This window comes from Trichosurus vulpecula, chromosome 7, assembly GCF_011100635.1.
Source record: "Trichosurus vulpecula isolate mTriVul1 chromosome 7, mTriVul1.pri, whole genome shotgun sequence".
Classification (NCBI taxonomy): domain Eukaryota; kingdom Metazoa; phylum Chordata; class Mammalia; order Diprotodontia; family Phalangeridae; genus Trichosurus; species Trichosurus vulpecula.
This window is the reverse complement of record NC_050579.1, coordinates 66,210,046-66,229,394: the sequence shown is the minus strand read 5'-3', so window position 1 is coordinate 66,229,394 and position 19,349 is coordinate 66,210,046. Positions and strand designations below refer to the sequence as shown.

Here is a 19,349-nt window from a genome sequence, read left to right as displayed (position 1 = left end):
TACTGAAGACCCTGTTCTGTTGTAGCAGTTATCCACACCCCTCTTTGTCCCTACTTTCCTCTCTTCCCTGCTTAAAAATATGACATCCATTTAAAATTTATTAAAGTTTTTATGTTATAAAGGTTTATGTATTTTCCCCTCTCTGGGAGAAATCTCTTGGATTAAAGTATAATAATTAAAGAAAACTAACAATATAGAGACCTCAAGTGAAAATGAATGGAGGATTTAACATTTGTAGTACCCTCTAACTATCTATTAAAAAAATAGCAAAGAGTAATCTACATTCTCTCCCATCCTAGTGAAATAAAGAGAAAAGAAAAACATATTCCTCATCATAAATATAATCAACTAAAATAACTTCCCTCATTGGCTTTAAACCAGACCTGCACAACTTGGCAGTAGGTAGGAGCAAAAATTAAAATCGGCCAAATTTCTTTGGTTAGGTTAGATGGGTTAGACTAGAGACAGACTGATGATGGTTAGTTGCATTGGTGCACGTGATGGCTGCCAGAAATCCTTTGGTGGGCTGCAAGCAGCCCGTGGGTCGTATGTTGTGCAGGCCTGCTTTAAGCAAACAAATATATAGACAGACATAGATATGCCTTTATATCTATCTATCTATAAATATAAATTCATAAATATATATGTATATATACACACACATGTGTGTTTTCAATCATTCTGCATCCTAAATCTATCACTTCTCTGTCAGGAAGAGGATAGTATCACCATTGGTCCTTTGCAATCATGAATAACATTGTAAACATTGTACTGACATTGTATTAAAGCTTTCAAATTTGTTTCTCTTTACAGTGTATTTATTATTGTTTAAATTGTCCTTCAGGTTCTGCTCATTTCATTCTTTGTCAGTATAAAAAATATTTAAAGTTGTCTAATTTTAATATTATTGATGTTATGGTATGCATTTTTCTGGTTCTTCTCTTTTCACTCTGTCAGTTCAAATAGTTCTTTCTAGGTTTCCTTGAAATCATTTCTTTTTTCATTTCTTACAGAACTATAGTATTCAATCACATTTATATACCATGACTTATTCAACTATTCTTCAATTTATAGATATCCCCTTTTGTTTAAAGTTTTATTGCCACCACAAAAAAACGTTTGCTAAATATGTATTTGTGTGTATGACTTTTTCTGATTTTGGGGGGTTAAATGCATAGAAGTTTCATAAAATGGGTCAGAGGACATACAAATCTTAGTAACTTTTTGCTATATATTTCTAAATTGCTTTCCAGAAGGATTATATTATTTCATTGATTGACCAATAGTTCATCATGTGCCTGTTTGTGCTTTTTACCAATTTGATTGGTATGAGTTAGAATATCAGAATTCTTTAATTTCAATTTTTCTAATTAGTAATGATTTGTAACACTTTTTCCCCGTAGATGGTTATAGGTTGCCTAGGTCACTCTTTCTTTACTATGCATAAAAATAGACAGTTCTTGCTTCTTTAAGAAGAAAGGTACAGTTTCTGGCCCTTTCTTCAGGGACAGATGATTCAAAATGTGTGTGATTCTAATGTTGGCATAACTTGTATATGGAAGATTATGAATATGAGAATAAGAATATTGGGCAAGGATTTCAAGTGAATAAATCAACTTGGGATCATTAGGCTGAGAGATGGAAGGCACCTTAGAGATCACTTTGTCCAATACATTTATCTTGCACATGAGGAAAATAGGGGCCCAGAGCAATGCTCTGACTCTAAATTGAGTGTGATTTCTACTATATCATGATCCCTTCAAACATTGACTAACTGCATCATGCAAGTGAAAAATGTTATTTGTTAATACCCTACTATCTACAAGGCTCTTCAAAGATGAAGACAAGATAAATTTAAACCATTCATGTCCCTAAACTACTTGCCTTAGAGTAGGAGGAGGAGAGGAAATAACATATAAAAACATAAATAAGGAGTATAGTGTTTTATATTTATATTTATATATATATATGTATATATACACAGTCATTCACAGACACATACGTACATATATACACACATATATAAACACACACACATATATACATATATATTTATATGATATGCAATATTATTTCAAGAAGGGAAATATTCACAACTGAGAAATGCAACCTGGTATCTTAAAGAAAGCTATGGTTTGCAAGAGTGGAGGTGGCAGGGTAGAGAATTATAGATATGTATCAGCACCAATAAGAAGACATGAAGGGAAGAGATGGAATGTTACACACAGAGAAGAGCTAGAAAATAAATTTGAGTGAAAAGGAGCATGTGCAAGAGGGATGATATTTGAAAGATAAATGGAGACCAGATTGTGCAGTGTCTTAAAGTCATGACAGAGTGATTATTTTGCATTTTACCTTGGAGGCAATAAAGAATGACTGCAAAAAAATTCTGAACTTTGGTAGAAGTTGTGTGAGCAGAGAGAGGAGGACGGATGTTGGACATATTGTAAAGATATAGAGATCCAATACTTGCTAGTTGATTGGACATGAGGAAGACAGGATGCAGAAGATGAGTTAAAGAATGATTCGGTTATCGTGAACTTGGATGATTGGAATTATATTTCCCACAAAACACATGAATTTTGGGGAGTATGGATGCATTTGGGGAAAATACAGTATTAGTTGATTGATTCATATAATGTTATAGATTTGTTTCTTCCAAAACCACTAAACTTTGTAGATAAATGTGACTACAGACATTTTTAAACTCAACACTTTAAGGAGAAAGATGAAAGATAGTTCTTGATTGCAGGGAATTCAAGAAATTTCTGTTTTCTACTGGTGAGTTCATAGATACAAGTTATTATGAAGAACAGCAAGACAGAAACTCAAATCTCTGCCAGATGCTGGTTAAAATACTGGAGGTGGAGATAACTACAACAAAACTTTATAGTGTGAGACCCTAACACAGTGATGGGGGTATTCATAGAAGTAAGTACGTGAACAGGTGACATCTGCTTATGTATAGAGGCTATCATCTCTTCAATGGACTAATATGCTTCTGCATATTGTTGAATATGGAAGACTGTCCTCTCATGATTATTCTTGACTTTATTGAAACCCTGTCATGAATCACCCTGGATTCTTGGACATATTCCTGTGCTACCTTCCTCCCTTGCAAGAGACCATTAGAGGTACCATACTGGAAGCATCATAATTGTTTCCTTGGGAAATATTCCCTAGTTAACATTAACCTGCTCACCTTGTCTCTGAATATGGAATGGTATCTAATCCACATTTCTGTTCAGTCAACTTTCTCTGCACTTTATTTTTTTTCATTTAATTTAAATTTTTTATTAGTTATTTTCTTTTAACATTCTTTTCTTTTTAAATTTTGAGTTCCAGGTTCTCTCCCTCCTTTCCAGCCCTCCTCAACCCAGTTAGAAGATAATCAATATGATATCAACTATACATGTGAAATTATGCAAAACATATTTCCATATTAGCAATATCACAAAAAAAGTCAAAAAGAAAAAAAAGTGAGAAAATTATGTCTCACTTTGCACTCGAAGTTCATCAGCTCTCTCTCTGGAGGTGGAATGGCAGTTATTAATCATAAGTTCTTTGGAATTGTCTTAGCTCCTTGTATTGATCAGAGTAGTCAATTTGTTCACAAATGAACATCATTACAACATTGCTGTTACTGTATACAATGATTTCCTGGTTTTTCTCACTTTGCATCAGTTCCTATGGTTTTTGCCCCATTTTTCTGAAACCACCGTCCTCATCATTTCTTATATCACAATAGTTATTACTCAATTGATGAACATCCCCTTAATTTGCAATTCTTTGCCACCACAAAAGGAGTTGCTACATGTCTTTTGTACATATTGTCCCTTTTTTCATTTTCTTTGATCTCTTTGGGTACAGACCTAGCAGTGGTAAAGCTAGGTCAAAGAGTATGCAGTTTTATAGCCCTTTGGGCATAATTCCAAATTTTTCTCTGGAATGGTTGGACCAGTTCGCAACTCCACTAACAATTTATTAGTGTTTTATTTCCCTTCATCCCTTCCCTCACTTCATTTCTGATAGTTGGAGGTGGTATCACAGAGTTGTTTCATTTGCCTTTCTCTAATCAATAGTGATTTAGGACATTTTTTATATGACTAAAGATAGTGTTGATTTATTCTTCCAAAAAATTATCTCTTCAATCTCTGACCTTTATCAGTTGTGAGATAACTTTTATTTATTTATTTAATTTTATAAATTAGACCCATTTCTCTCTATATTTGAGAAATGAGGGCTATCAGAGAAACTTACTTTTTTATATTTATTATATCATTGTCTGTGGTAACTTTTTGTAAAATGTGATTTTCTTGGTTATCTCTTTTAAGTAGCTCTATTTTTGCTTTTCCTTTGTCTGAGATCATGATTGCTAACCCTGACTTTTTTATTTCCACTGAAGCATAATAGATTTGTTAGCCCTTTATTTTAACTCTGTGTGTCTTTCTTTTTCAAGTATGTCTCTTGTAAACAAAATACTGTTGAAATCTGTTTTATAATTCATTCTGTTATCTACTTCTGTTTTATGGGTGAGCTCATCTCATAACGTTCTCATTTGTGATTATTAACTAGTATTTTCCTTCACTCTATTTTCTTTTGTTTATCTTTCTCTCTCCTTTTTATCCTGTCCCTGCTTAAGTTTGTTTAGCTTCTGAACACTCCTTCCCTTATACTGACTGCCCTTCCTTTTATCATCTCCTCTCCCCATATCACTTATCCCCTTTCTCCCCTATTTCCCTATTGTGAAAGACAGATTTCAAAACAAATGAAGAGTATATCTTGTATGTTTTTGTGCTGCTTTTTTCACAACTAGTTCTGTGGGTCTGCAAGTTTTTAGTGTTTCCAAGGTGGAGTGATCTGAGGAGAAGTATTTTCACTCCTCTCCAGGTCTGTTCTCTGATCTTTGCCCAGGATGAGTCCTTGTTCCCCTGCAGCCACAAATGCTACCATTCCTCTTGGCCCTGGAACTATAATCAGATCCCCTGTTCTTCTTCAGCCTCAAGGGATAGTGCTCCTCTCAGCTCTGTGCATTTCTTTAAATAGTGATATAGAGAAATTTTCAATATTATCATTGATAGCTTAGATTTCCTTACCTGAAAAGTACATATTCATATGTTTTGACCACTTGTAAAATTGCAAATGGCTCAATACTTTAATTTTGAATCATCATCCCTCCATATATATCTTAGAATTGAGATTTATATTGGGGAAGAAAAGGGAAAATACAATATTTTAGTGCAGTTTGAGAACTGGCACTGCTCTGCTCCTTTTTGTGTGTTTTTGCATTATTTCCTATCAAATTCTAGAAAGATTTTTTTGTTTATTCATATGAATTTTGTTATTTTTATCCCTATGTTTTATTAATTTGGCAATGAATAAGTAAATTAATTTGAGTAGTATTGTGATTTCTTTTTTACTGCCTTAACCTACCTATAAACAATTAATATTTCTTCAATTATTTAGAAGTCGTTATTTGTCCAGAGTGTTTTGTAGTTGTATTCCTATATTCCCATGTGTGTCTGCCGTAGCAAATGAATTCTCAAATATTTTCTACCTTCTCTTCTTATTTTGTCTCTTTTCCTTTTTTTATATTGCTGAATTGTGGTAAAATGTGTAGTTCATAAAAGTGTGTGGGTTTTTAACATATACTCCTAATTTGCTGAAATTTATTCATATCTTCAATTAACTTTCTAATGTACTCTAAATATTCCATCAAAGCACTGGCAAAAGTGTTAATTTTGTTTCTTCTTTGTCTATGCTTCATCCTACAATATCTTTTTTTTTTCCTTTTCTATTCTTATTTCTGTATTGAAGAGTAATAGGGATAAAAGAAAAAGACATTCTTGCTTTGCACTGATATTTATTGAATGGTCTTTAGTTTATCCTCATTACACATAACTCAGGCTCTTTCTTTTAGACAGATGCTTATTATTTCATAGAAAGATCCAAAGATGGTGGGAGAGAAGTCAGGAAGTTGACAGAGCTCTCTCCATTTCCCTTCACAAACAGCATTAAATCAAGCCTCTGAATGAATTCTGGAGCACCAGAACCTACAAAAAGATGGAATGAAATTTTTTTGGGGGGGCAGGGCAATTGGGGTTAAGTGACTTGGCCAAGGTCACACAGCTAGTATATGTGTCAAGTGCCTGAGGCCAGATTTGAACTCAGGTCCTCCTGACTCCAGGGCCGGTGTTCTACTCACTGCACCACCTAGCTTCCCCTAAACATTTTTTCTGATTAAAATAACTTAGGACTTCAGGAAAGGTCTGTCTTACTTGGATAAGAAGGGAGCACAGTCCAGTGCAGACAGGGTCTGGGTATGCCAGCAAGAGGCTCTTAACCACAGCACAGATCATCACCCAAAGCCACTTGGTCTTGATTCAGCAGGCCAATGACACAGCAAGCTGGCTGTGAAGCCTCTAGCCCCAGCACAGAAGGCAAATTGCCAGCGCCATAACCCAGACAACAGCAAGTGTGATAAGGCTTGGTCACCCCACTGTAGTAAGTAGGCCTCCAGGCCTAGAGACCCCAGCACATACAGCCAGTGAGCAGACCCTTAGCCCCCAGCACAAGAAGCTTAAGATAGTGCCCACTGTGCCCCAGGAGCAGAGCTTAACTTTAAATTCCATTAAATAGGCAAAAATAAATGAGCAAGAAACCACTGAAAGCAACTATGGTGACAGAGAAGACCAAAACACAAATTCTGAAGAGGACAACATTGTCAAAATGCCAACATGCAAAACCTCAAATGGAAATATTTATTGGTCTAAAGAACAAAAAGCTTTTCTGGGAGTTCAAAAAGGATTTTAAAAGTCAAATATTAGAGGTAGAAGAAATGAGAGGTATGCAAGAGAGAGTGAACAGCTGAAAAGGAAAGGACAAAAATGGACTGTAAGAAAACATTTCCTTAAAAAGTACCATCGATCAATTAGAAGAAAATAAAACAAAGAAAACAACTCCTTAATAAGTTGAATTGACCAAATGGAAAAGGAAGCACAAAAATTAACTGAAGAAAACAATTCCTTACAAATTAGAAGTGGGAAAGTGGAAGTTAATTACTCTATGAGACATCAAGAATCAGTCAAACAAAATCAAAAGAATGAAAAAATAGAAGAAAATGTCATAAATACCTCATTTGAAAAAAAAAAAACTGAACTGGAAAATAGATCCAGGAGAGCTAATTTAAGAATTATTGTGACTACCTGTAAGCCATGATAAAAAAAAGAGACTAGACAGCATCTTTCAAGAAATTATCAAAGAGAGTGCCCTGATATCCTAGAACCAGAGAGTAAAATAGTCGTTGAAAGGATCCATTGATCACCTGCTGAAAGAGATCCCAAAATGAAAACTCTGAGGAATATTGTAGCCATGTTTCAGAATTTTCACATCAAAGAGAAAATACTGCAAGCAGCCAGAAAGGAAAAAACAAATCAAATATCAAGTAGCCACAGTCAGGATTACACAGGACTTAGCAGCTTGTATATCAAAGGATCAGAGAGATTGGGATATGATATTCCAGAAGGCAAAGGAGCTTGGATTACAACCAAGAATCAACTACCCAGAAAAACTGAGCATAATCTTTCAAGGGAAAAGAAGGATATTCGATGCAATAGGGGACTTTCAAACTTTCCTGATAAAAAAACAGAGCTGAAAAAAAATGATCTTCAGGTATAAAACTCAAGGGAGGCATAGAAAGGTAAACAAGAAAGGCAAAAAATGTTATTCAATAAGATTAAGCTGTTTATATCCCTACACAGGAAGATGATACTTGTAACTCTTGAGAAGTCTATCTTTATTAAGGCACTGTATTGGCAATCAAAATGGGTTTGAGTGACATGTTTGTGACATCAGAGGCTTTTAGACCACGTGGGTTTAAGTCACATTTTTGTGACGATTTTAGGTCACGTGGGTGAGTCGCATGTGTGACTCACCTTTGACCCTGAACAAGACATATAAAACCAGGGGTTGGCTTTTTTATTTCAGAGCTCTGAGCTGCAGCAGTAGTGACACATGACTGAGCCAGCCGTTGTCAAGCTCCCTGGCTGAACTCAGATGTTGGTAACTATGAATTGTATTTGGTCTGTTTGTAATTTGATTGTATTTGCTCTGAAGTTCCAGGTGCTGGCTTTTCCCCGTGAACTAAGTGAATGATGTCTGTATGCTGGATTAAAGTAAGATTGTTAACCCCTTAACGTTGCTTTCCTTAGTAAAGCTGATCAAAAGGACCTGGGCCTGCAGCGTTCTGTGAGCTGGTTGTTGTTGGTTTTACACCCCAACAGCAGCTGCTAGCTGGATTGTTGAAACAGGCAGTTAGAAGGGGTATACATAGACAGAGGGTGTAGGAGTTACTTGATTTGGATGTGATGATTAGCAAAGATATTACAGCAATGTATTGCAAGGATAATACACTATGACTTGTTGGGATTTATGACGGGAATGTAGGGCTGGTTCAATATTAGGAAAACTTTCAGCGTAATATGCCATATCAGTAGATGCAGAAAGAGCTTTTGACAAAATAAAGCACTAATTCCTATTAATAACACTAGGAAGTATAGGAATAAATGGAGTTTTCCTTAAAACGATAAGTAATATCTATTTGCAACCATGTATAAGCATTATATGAAATGGGGATTAGCTAGAATATTCTTCAATAAGATCTGCGGTAAAACAAGGATGCCCATCATCTCCAATATTATTCAGTATTATACTAGAAATGTTAGCTTTAGCAACAAATGAAAAAAAGAGAAATTGAAGAACTTAGAATAGGCAATGAGGAAACAAAGCCATCACTTTTTACAGATGATATGGTGGCATACTTAGAGAATCTATTAAAAAAAACTACTTGAAACAGTAACTTTAGCAATGTTAAAAGATATAACATAAACCCATAAAAATCACCAGCGTTTCTGTATATTACCAACAAAGCCCAGCAGTAAGAGATAAAAAGATAAATTCCATTTAAAATAACTTGTAGACAATATAAAATATTTGGGAGTCTACCTGCCAAGAGATGCCCAGGAACTATATTAAGACATTTACAAAACACTTTTCACACAAATAACTTCAGATCTAAGCAATTAGAAAAATATCAATTACTCGTGTGTAGGCTGAGCTAATATAATAAAAATGTCAGTTCTACCTAAATTAATTTATTTATTCAGTGCCAAAACTCTCAAACTACCAAAAATTATTTCATAGAGCTAGAGAAAATAAAAAAAAAATCATTTGGAAGAACAAATGGTCAAGAATATTAAGGGAATTAATGAAAAATAAATATAAAAAGCTAAGGAAGGTGGCTTAGCTGTACCAGATCTAAAACTGCATTATAAAGCAACAATCATCAAAACTATTTGGTAATGGCTCAGAAGTAGAGTGGTGGATCAGTGGAATAGGTTATGTACACAAGATGCAGTTGTATATGATGATAGTAATCGACTGTTTGATAAACCCAAAGACCTCAGTTTCTGTGATAAGAGTTCACTATTTGACAAAAACTGTTTGGAAAACAGTATGGCAGAAACTAGGCATAGACCAACATCTCACACCATATACCAAGATAAGATTGAAAATGGGCATGTGATTTAGACATAAAGGGTGATACCATAAGCAAAGTAGGAGAGCAAGGAATAGTTTACCTGTCACATCTATGGAGAAGGGAAGAATTTATGACCAAATATGTGATAGAGAATATTATGGAATTTAAAATGGATGATTTGATTACATTAAATTAAAAAGGTTTTACTCAAATAAATACAATGCAACCAAAATACAAAGGAAAGCAAAAAGCTGGGAAAAAATTTTTATAGCCTATGGCTGATAAAGGACTCATTTCTCAAGTGTATAAAGGACTGAGTTAAATTTACAGGAATACAAGTTATACCCCAATTAATTAATGACCAAATGATATGAACAGGCAGTTTTCAGATGAAGAAATAAAAGTTATCTATAAACATATGGAAAAATACTCTAACTCACTATTGATTAGAGAATTGCATAATAAAATAATGCTGAGGTACCATATCACACCTATCAAATTGGTTAATATGACATAAAAGGAAAATGAAAAATATTAGAGTAAATGTGGGAAAATTGGGACACTGATGCACTGTTGGTGGAGTTGCAAACTGATCCAACCATTGTGGAGAGGAATTTGGAACTATGACCAAAGGACTATAAAACTACATACCCTTTGATCCATTCATACCACTACTAGGTCTACATCCCAAAGAGATCATAAAAAAGGGAAAAGGACTGATAGGTACAAAAACATTTACAGCAACTCTTTTTGTGGTGGCAAAGAATTGCACATTAAGAGGATATTCATCAATTGAGGCATGACTATTGTGCTATAAGAAATGAAGAAGAGTGAAGTTTCAGAAAAATAGGGCAAAAGCCAAATGAATTGATGCGAAGTGAAGTAAGAAGACTCAGGAGAACATTGTACACAGTAACGACAATGATGTGTGATGACCAACTGTGAGAGACTTACCTCTTCTCAGCAATACCATGATCTAAGACTATTCCAAAGACCCATAGTGGAAAATGCTGGAGAAAGAACTATGGAGTTTGACTGCGGATTAAAGCATTAGATTTTCACTTTTTTTCTTGTTGTTAATATGGTCACTTATGTTTATAGTTTTCCTAGTAATGAATCAGGTATGCATTCCCAATATAAAGTCAATTTCATGAAAATGTCTAACTTTTATAATTTGTTGCTGTCATTTCTTTGATAAAGTTTTACTTGAAACTTTTGCATCAATATTACTTGGGGATTTCAGTCTATAATTTTTCTTCTCTGTTTTGACTCTAGTTTAGATATCAAGACCTTATTTGTAACACAAAAATAATCTATAAAATACTGTTCCAATTTTTTGAAAGTGAAATCTAAGCATTGTGTTCAATTTTTCTTTCACATTTGATATTTTTAAATCCACCTCATCCCATTTTTTTTCCTTTAGGAATTTATTTATGGCTTGTTCAGTTTCCTTTCTAAGATAGGTCTATTTAAGCTCTATATTTCCTGTTCTGTTAGTATGGACATTAAATAGTATTTATCCAATTCACCGATTATCAGTTTTATTATCATTTTATTATATGAAATATTTCCTAGTAATTTCATTTATTTCTATTCCATTGGTTGTAAAAAATCATATTTCTTTTTCATTTCTGATATGGTATTGCCATTTTCTTATTTCTTTGAATCAGCAGGACCTGGCAGCTAATTGGATATAAGTGATGTTGGAGTAGGAAGACTCAACAATAAGCCTAAAATTATGAACATGAGAGATTGTGAATGATATGACAAATGTATACAATTCAATAAGGAGAGTCAGATTTAGAGGAAAAGAAAGTAATCCAGGTTCTGGAGACATAAAGTTTAACATATTAGTTGTACACATACACAGAAATATTTTTAAGGTAGATGGAAATGTGAGTCTGCAGTTCGGAAGAGAAGTCAAGATTGGAAGTAAAAGATTTGAGAGGTATCTCCAAATAAAGAGTGATTAAAGTTGTGGAAGTGAATAAAAGTGCTGATGCAGAAAAGGAACAAAAGAATACTATAGGAAGACAGCCCTGTGGAGAAACATCCATTTTCAGAAAGATTGGGAATAGGACAGGGTATACAAAAAGGACTGAGAACAAGAAGATCAAACTGGTTACAGGTCAACCAAGAAATCAACGTATCTAATTATGCATCTAGCTGATGAATATACTTAGTACTTTTTGATGTTGTTGAGAAGATAGAGCAGATGAAGACTGAGAAAGTACTTTCGGATTTTGTAATTAGAAAGTGTCCAATGACTTTAGGGAGAACAGTTACTATAGAGTTCATTGTGTGAAAGCCAGATTAAAACAACTTTGAAGAAGAGGGCCAATCAAGAAGAAATAGAAGAATCAGAAAAAATTTTCCCTAATTATATCAATGAATCAGTCGGTGATGGTATGTATAAAGCTTCTTCAGAATTAGGGATCTCTAAGCATGTTTGTAGTAAGATGGTAAGGAGCCCACAGAGAGGGAGATTACATATGAATGGGAGAGATGAGAATTCTTGAAGCAAGATCCTCCGGAAGGAGGAAGGAATAGGAGCAGTAGGTTGAACCAAGAGATTAGCCTTAGTAAGAAATAAAGACACTTCTATGACTCAGAGGAAGGAGAATGTGGTAGGTGATGCTGTTAATTTTTGAGGAATGTTGAAAGAAGATGATGACACCTCAAGTCAGATTGACTTAATCTTCTAAGTAAAAGTCTAAGTAATCTATTAATTGGGGGGTGTACAGGTGTGTTTGGCGTTTAATTGAGAGTTAAAAAAAAGTTGTAAAACTAAGATTTAGCCCATCCATAGGATTTCAGTGGAAAATCCAACTCACTCATTTTACGGAAGAGAAAACTTCCAAAGAAAGTATTTATTTTTACCACAAAGAGTAACAGAGTGTGAATGTGATTGCAGTTGAACTGTCTTCCTTGTTCCCTGACCTTAGGGTCATATTTCCAACTTCTATGCCTTTGCAAAGGTTATCACCTATGCTTAGAATACGTATCCTTTTGACTTTGACCCTTTGGAATACTTAACTTCTTTCTATGTTCAATTCAGCTACCTCTACCTTCCCCAACTCCTATTGAGAAGTCCTTTCTCCTTTCTCTTCCTCCTAAGATTAATGTGTAATTATTTAGCTTAAGCAAGTCACACAGCCTCTCTGTGCCTTTTTCCTGAATTATGAAATGAGGAGGCTGGATTAGCTATCTAGCATTAAAAAAGCCAGATGATACAGTGGGAAATATTTTTTGTAGATCTTTTCATATATTATTTTTTAATAATTTTAGTTTTCAACATTGATTTCCACAGGATTTTGAGTTGCAAATTTTCTCCCCATTTCTATCCTCCCTCCCCACTCCAAGATAGCATATATTCTGATTGCCCTGTTCCTCAGTCAGCCCTCCCTTCTGTTACCCCACTCCACGCTGCCACCCCCATCCCTTTTTCCCTTACTTTCTTGTAGGGCAAGATAGATTTCTATAGTTCATTGCCTGTATATCTTATTAGTGGGAAATATTTTTAAGGGACCATTTTGTTCCATTAAAATTTTGTGGAGTGGGAAGGTGGCTGAGTCAAGATGGTAGAGAAGAGGCAAGGATTCTTCAAGGCTCTCCAAAACTTCAGCCCCTCCCTCCAGCAACTTTAAAATAATGTCTCAAGACAAATCCTGGAGTGGCAAAATCCATAAAGTAATGGATTGAAAAAATTCCAACAGAAGACACCCAAAAAGGTTGTCAGGAAGGATCTGTTGCACTAAGGTGAAAGCAGAGCACAGTCCAAACACAGGTAACACCTGAACAAGACAGCAGAAGGCCACTCCTCTGCATGAAAGGAAGAGGCCTTGGGAGCAACTGAATTTGCAGCAGCAGCTTCTGAAGCTCTCAGCTCACAGATGGTAAGAGAGTTGGACATCTGTTCAGAGGGAGATTGTAAGGATCCCTTTATTGGCATGGGTACAGGACTCTGTCAGATTGTATATACCCAAATCTATTTCACAGTCCTGGATCACAGTCCCGGGTCACAGTCCCAGGGTTAGGAAAAGCACAAGTCTACCAATGTTTGCAGCCCCCGGGGAGAAGAAACCCTGATCACAGGTCCAAGGCAGAATAGAGTGCTTGTGTTCACACAGAGACTGGAGCACAGGATAGGAGAATAGTAAACATATCTCTTCTTAGATCATACCTCCTTAGAAGAACTGAAAACTTACAGATCCCCAGAACTAACACCAAAAATAGATATACAGTGAACCAGAAGCTTGAGACAGTGTCCCCTTCTCCCCAAGAATAGAACCTAACTTTAATATCAAGTTAAGTCAAGTAATGGGCTGTAAAAATGAGCAAACAGCAACAATAAAAAGAACCTGACAGCTAAAAATTACTATATGACAGTGAATGTCAAAACACAAACTGAGAAGACAAGAAAATCAAAACTGCTATATGCAAAACCTCAAAGAAAACTGTGAATTGGTCTCAGACTCAAAAAGAATTGGGGAATGGCTGAACAAGTTGTGGCATATGATTCTGATAGAATATTATTGTGCTACAAATGACAAGGAGGATAGTTTCAGAAAAGTCCTTAGAAGACATATTGAGTTTAAGATGTTCACTGGACATCCAATTTGAATTTTTTGACAGGAAATTGGTGATGTGAGACTATAGGTCAGCAGAAAGTTTGAGGGAGGATAGGTAGATTTGAAAATCACCAGCATAGTAATGGCAATTAAATTCACGTAAGCTGATGATATCACCAAGTAAAGTAGTATATAGAGGCAGGAGAGAAGAGAGTCCAGGAAAGAACCCTGAGGCAACATCTATCATTAGAGGGCGTAATCTGGAAGATAATCCAGAAAATGGAAGTAGGAAGAAGTGATCGGATAGGTCGGAAGAGCACCAAGAGAGTGCATCCTGAAAACCTAGAGAGAAGAGAGGATCGAGGATGAGAGAGTGATCCACAGTGTTAAAATTCACAACGAAATCAAGAATGATAACTGAGAAAAAGTCATTGGATCTGGCAACTGACAGATCATTAGCAATGTTGAAAATCAGTTTCAGGGCAATGATAAGGTCAGAAGCTAGATAGTAAGAATTTAAGAGAAGACAGCAGAGAAAGTATTGGCACCTATTATAGATAGATTTCTCAATGATCCAAAATAATCCCAAATGATGCATAGCTATCGTTTTATGAATGTTTACATTTTCTATCCCCAGTAGAACACAATTGGCCTGATGAAATACATGGTTTGTTTCTACCTCCATGTCCCTAGAGCCCATCATAGTGTTTGCATAGGTGCTTTAAAAATACTAAGGAAAATTTAAATTTCATTAAATGGCTTTGTTTTTGCAGGAGTATACAGAGTGTGAAAGGGGTGGCAAATGTCCATATTTTTGTACAGCATTGGCCTCCCATATTCCTGCAAACCTCATGCCTCATTTGATCCTCATGGATCATTTTCAATTTTTATTTTAAATTCTCCTATCCAAAGTTCAGTTTCGTTTAAATCAGTTTAATTTCTTCTACACCCTAAAACTGTGAGCCTCTGCTGAGTCTCAGAGTTGTTTTAATTCCAGCTCCAAATTAAGATTTAAGGTATAGTCAATGGTTTAAATCAGACTGGAAATCATCTGGGATAGTTCCATCGTTGTCATGACAGCCATGAGATCCTGAGCTAATTTACTTTAGTGGTTGGGTATTAAAATGACTCATTAAAATAAACAGAAGGAAGTCCAAGATCAGGAAAGGAAAAGAAATCTACTTTAGTTGGGATGCGTTTGCTGCAATATTTAACCCCATTCTTTCTTGTAACATAGAGTATCCTCAAAGGAAACCAGATTTGGAGTAGTATGATGAAATGAGTTATAAATGTAGCCAACCAGAATCAAACGTGTTTCCTAAACCTAGAAGGAAAAGACATTTAAGCTGGAAAAGGGGGTAGCTCAACAGATTCTGAGGCAAGGAACAAGTTCTTAGCTGAGTCAGAAAAACTGAGGCCAGGAACACTACAGTAGTGGCACACAACAATTTGTACTGGGAAGATTACTGGAATTATAGTCAGATGGCTTTAATTAAAATTTTCACTCTGCCAATAACTGCTGTAACCTTGGACTGGTAAAAGAACCACTTTGAGAATACTTTTCTTATTATTACAAGATATATACTCAAATTTACTTTGGAAAGGTTATGTGGCTCAAAGGAGATAATGTATCTAAAATAATTGAAAGTGATTAGTAAAATATAAACCACAAAAGGAATGGAAGTTAGTATCATTAATAATGTGTAGACCCAAAACTTAGCTATGAGAGAAAGAGGTGGGTGGAAAGAGAGAGAAGGATGGAAAACAGAGAGACAGATACAGAGAAACAGAAAGAGACAGAGATGAGGAGCCAGGCAGAGAGAGACATAGAGACAGATCGATAATTGCCACTACATCATTTCAGATTATATAAGCATTCTTCTGGGTTAGGCTCATTTCAAATATAGCATTAATTGATAACTAAGATAAGGAGGGTTTAATTAATTAAAAATTCTCAAGGGAGAATGAATGCAGTTTTGAGAATAGGCAAGTAGAAGAAATATTATGCCCCAATCACTGGAACAAGGCAAATGGAAAGAACCATAAGAGCAGCAACAGTAAGTAAACAACAGCAACCGGAAGACTCACTCATTGTTTCATTATAATGACCAAGCTTGTTTCCGAAGAAGAAATGAAAAATATCTTCATACGTGGCGAACTATAGGTGTGCATGAATGTATGAACCTTTTGATTTGGTTGATGTGTAGGTCATTTTTATTTATACTATCTCCATTGTCCAGCTCAGTGCTTTGCATGTAAGTGGTTACAAAAAAAATATATAAAATGGATTTTGAGAAATATGGATATTAGGACATTGAACACTATATCTGGCATTGATAATTAGTATTAGCAGCTGAGGCATTAGGCATTGAAACATTTACAAGATAATATAGTAATGGTAAGTAGCAAAAACAGTTGTTTTTTCATAGATGGAAAATTGGGTGTAGATGGTAAAGGACATTAATGATGGTCAGGTAGACTGGCATCAACTCTATTTGGACATCTACATTTTTATCTATGTTTTATATATTTAGCCCATTATTTTGTGACATCTTAATATTAGGTAGTAATTATAGATAAATGAGAAATTCATTACTCATGACATGTCAGAAAAGCATTAGCTCTTAACTGATCAAGTTTAACAGGGTAGAATTAGGGATAATTTTCTCTCTCTATGTCCAATTTGGTGATTTAGATTTCCCAAGGGGAGAGTTATAAACTCTTCGAAAAAGACTATAAATAAAAAGTCAAGAGCATTTGTAAATCAGACACATAGTTATGAAGATTTTCTTGTTTGGAAAATAATAAACCAAAATAGTAAGGGCAAAATTGATTTATATTTTTTTTTATTTTTGAAGGGTACTATTTAACGAATCATGCCCATTACTTGCCTTCTCTACTATCATCATACAATTCGAATCTTTATAGCATCATAGTATTTAGAGGTGAAACTAACCTGAGGAGTTCTCTATTTTTCAACCAACTCATTTAAGAGAGGAAATTGAGGCTGAGATATGGGAAATGTCCTGCCTAAGGTCATACAAGTATGGGCCAGCTAAGTTTTGCAGTGCATAAAATGTTGGAATTGGGGTTAGGAAGATCTGAAGTCAAATCTTACCACACATTCTTACTAGCTTGATGATATTGAGCAAATAACAATCTTTCTTTCGTCTGTTTAGTCATCTGTGAAATGGGACAATAATAGTGCCTACCTCATGGGGAAACCTTTGAGGATCCAATGAGATGGCATTCATAAAGAATGCTGCAAACTTTAAAACACTATCTAAAATCCATTGATTGTTATAAGCATTAGAACTAAAGATTCGAACCAAATGTTCACTTTCTAGCCCCAATACAATTTCTCAAGGGAGATCAAAATAGTGACAATCATGAATAGCATTATGACTAAGAGAAGAAATTCTCAAGCTTTGAACTCTATAGAAATTCTTTAATAGTTTCTTTCCATTGTTGGTTGGTGGTGCTGGTGGTTTTGTGTGTGCTATTATTGTGAAGACCATCCACAGAAATTAATTCAATCTATCTTAACCAAAATATTCACTTAAGAAAAAACTCTAGGGGCAGCTAGGTGGCGCAGTGAGTAGAGCACCAGCCCTAGACTCAAGAGGACCTGAGTTCAAATTCAGCTTCAGACACTTGACACATTTACTAGCTGTGTGACCTTGGGCAAGTCACTTAACCCCAATTGCCCTGCCCCCCCCCCCAAAAAAGAAAAAAACTCTGATTATTAACTGTATAGTTTTCTGTGCTATCTACCACATGCTTCTCACAGTTTTATTTAACCCAGGAGTCCCAATGAGGCATATGGCCACGATTTCCCTTGGAAGTATATACTCTTAACCTTAGTTTTTGTGGCATTAAGTTTCAGGTATTGATCTAGGTTCTGTAGCTTTATATTTGATAAAATAGCCCTGTCTATTCAAGTACAGCTGAACTGAAAGGTTCTAAAACTTCCTTCCAACCAATTTTCTATAGCTTATTTATATGCCCATATCATCTGACGAGAGCTCAGCAAGATTTTCCTATTGGTTGTTTAGCATTAAAAGGTCTTGGAGTAAATGAGACTGTTTTTATAATTCTGTACCATTATGACCTACCCACAACGTACCCACAGAGTACTACAGGGACCCAACCAACCCTACTGGAGTTTGACCCTCCTTGGACAAAGGTCAGATCTGGGAAGCCTGTGCCATTGACCCCTAATTCTGGGAGTGCAAAATAGAATCTGGATTCGGACTCATCCATAGGCAGCAGCATTCCCGTTCTTTCAGGAAGAAAAATAAATACATGCTCATCTGTCACACACTGTCCTACTGTGATGAGACCCTCTTTGCTCACTAGAGGAGGGAACCATCTGGGAGGCACTGTGGACAAAGACAGAAGACACTACAAAGCTCCTGTCCCTCCTCTGGACGCCACCCTCAGCACCCTGGGGTAGTCACCCCATCCTAAGGAGACTGCCCCTGTGGGCCATTCACCCTGTGGCTTCTTCTGAGCTAAAGAAAAGCAGCAAGTCAGACATTTGGCAGAGGCCCTTAGACAGGTTGGACTCTCCAGTCTTACTCAGGAGGGGATGTTCACTCAACCACCTGAATGCCTCACCTGTGGGGCACTCCTTTGTTATCAATCCCCCTGCGCCAGAGGGGCCAGCAGCAGACTTGGGTTCAGACAACTTTAGGGACCTTCTGGAGCCCATTGGTGACTTCCAGGGCTCATTCCATAGCCTCCCAGAACCTGCTACTCCTGGAAGTGTCTGGCCACCCCCAAGCCAAATCCACTTTGGAAGTGTCCTGTGACCCTTGCCTCTATGTCAACCCTGAAAGTATAGAATGGTACAGGGGTATGGGCTTGTGCCAGCCTAGAGAGCCTCCCTCATGAGAGTGGGAAGGAAAAGGAGTCTCTCCAGCCTCTCTCTCCTTGAGAACAGCCCTGATTCATTCACATACATACACAACATTTGCTCTAGGAGTATCTGGGCACAGGCCCTGTCCTCTGGGAGAGATAGTCATGTTCCTCATTCTACCTTGTTCTCTTCTATACAGGTGGAGGAAGTCAACATGCTATGCAATAGACTCTACTGTTGCCAACCCATAGGGAGACAAAACACCATGCTCACGAGGGCATAAGGCTTGATCACCCCCTTAGAAACCTATGTTTTGACATGCAGATTAAGAAACCAAATCAAACTTGCCAGTCAAATGATGTGATACAGTTTGGGGAAT

General features: G+C 36.1%; 1 pseudogene; it reads left to right on the top strand.

Annotated features, from left to right (window-relative positions):
* Positions 1-500: 500 nt before the first annotated feature.
* On the top strand, positions 501-18,955 carry LOC118857543 (annotated as a pseudogene).
* Positions 18,956-19,349: the final 394 nt, after the last annotated feature.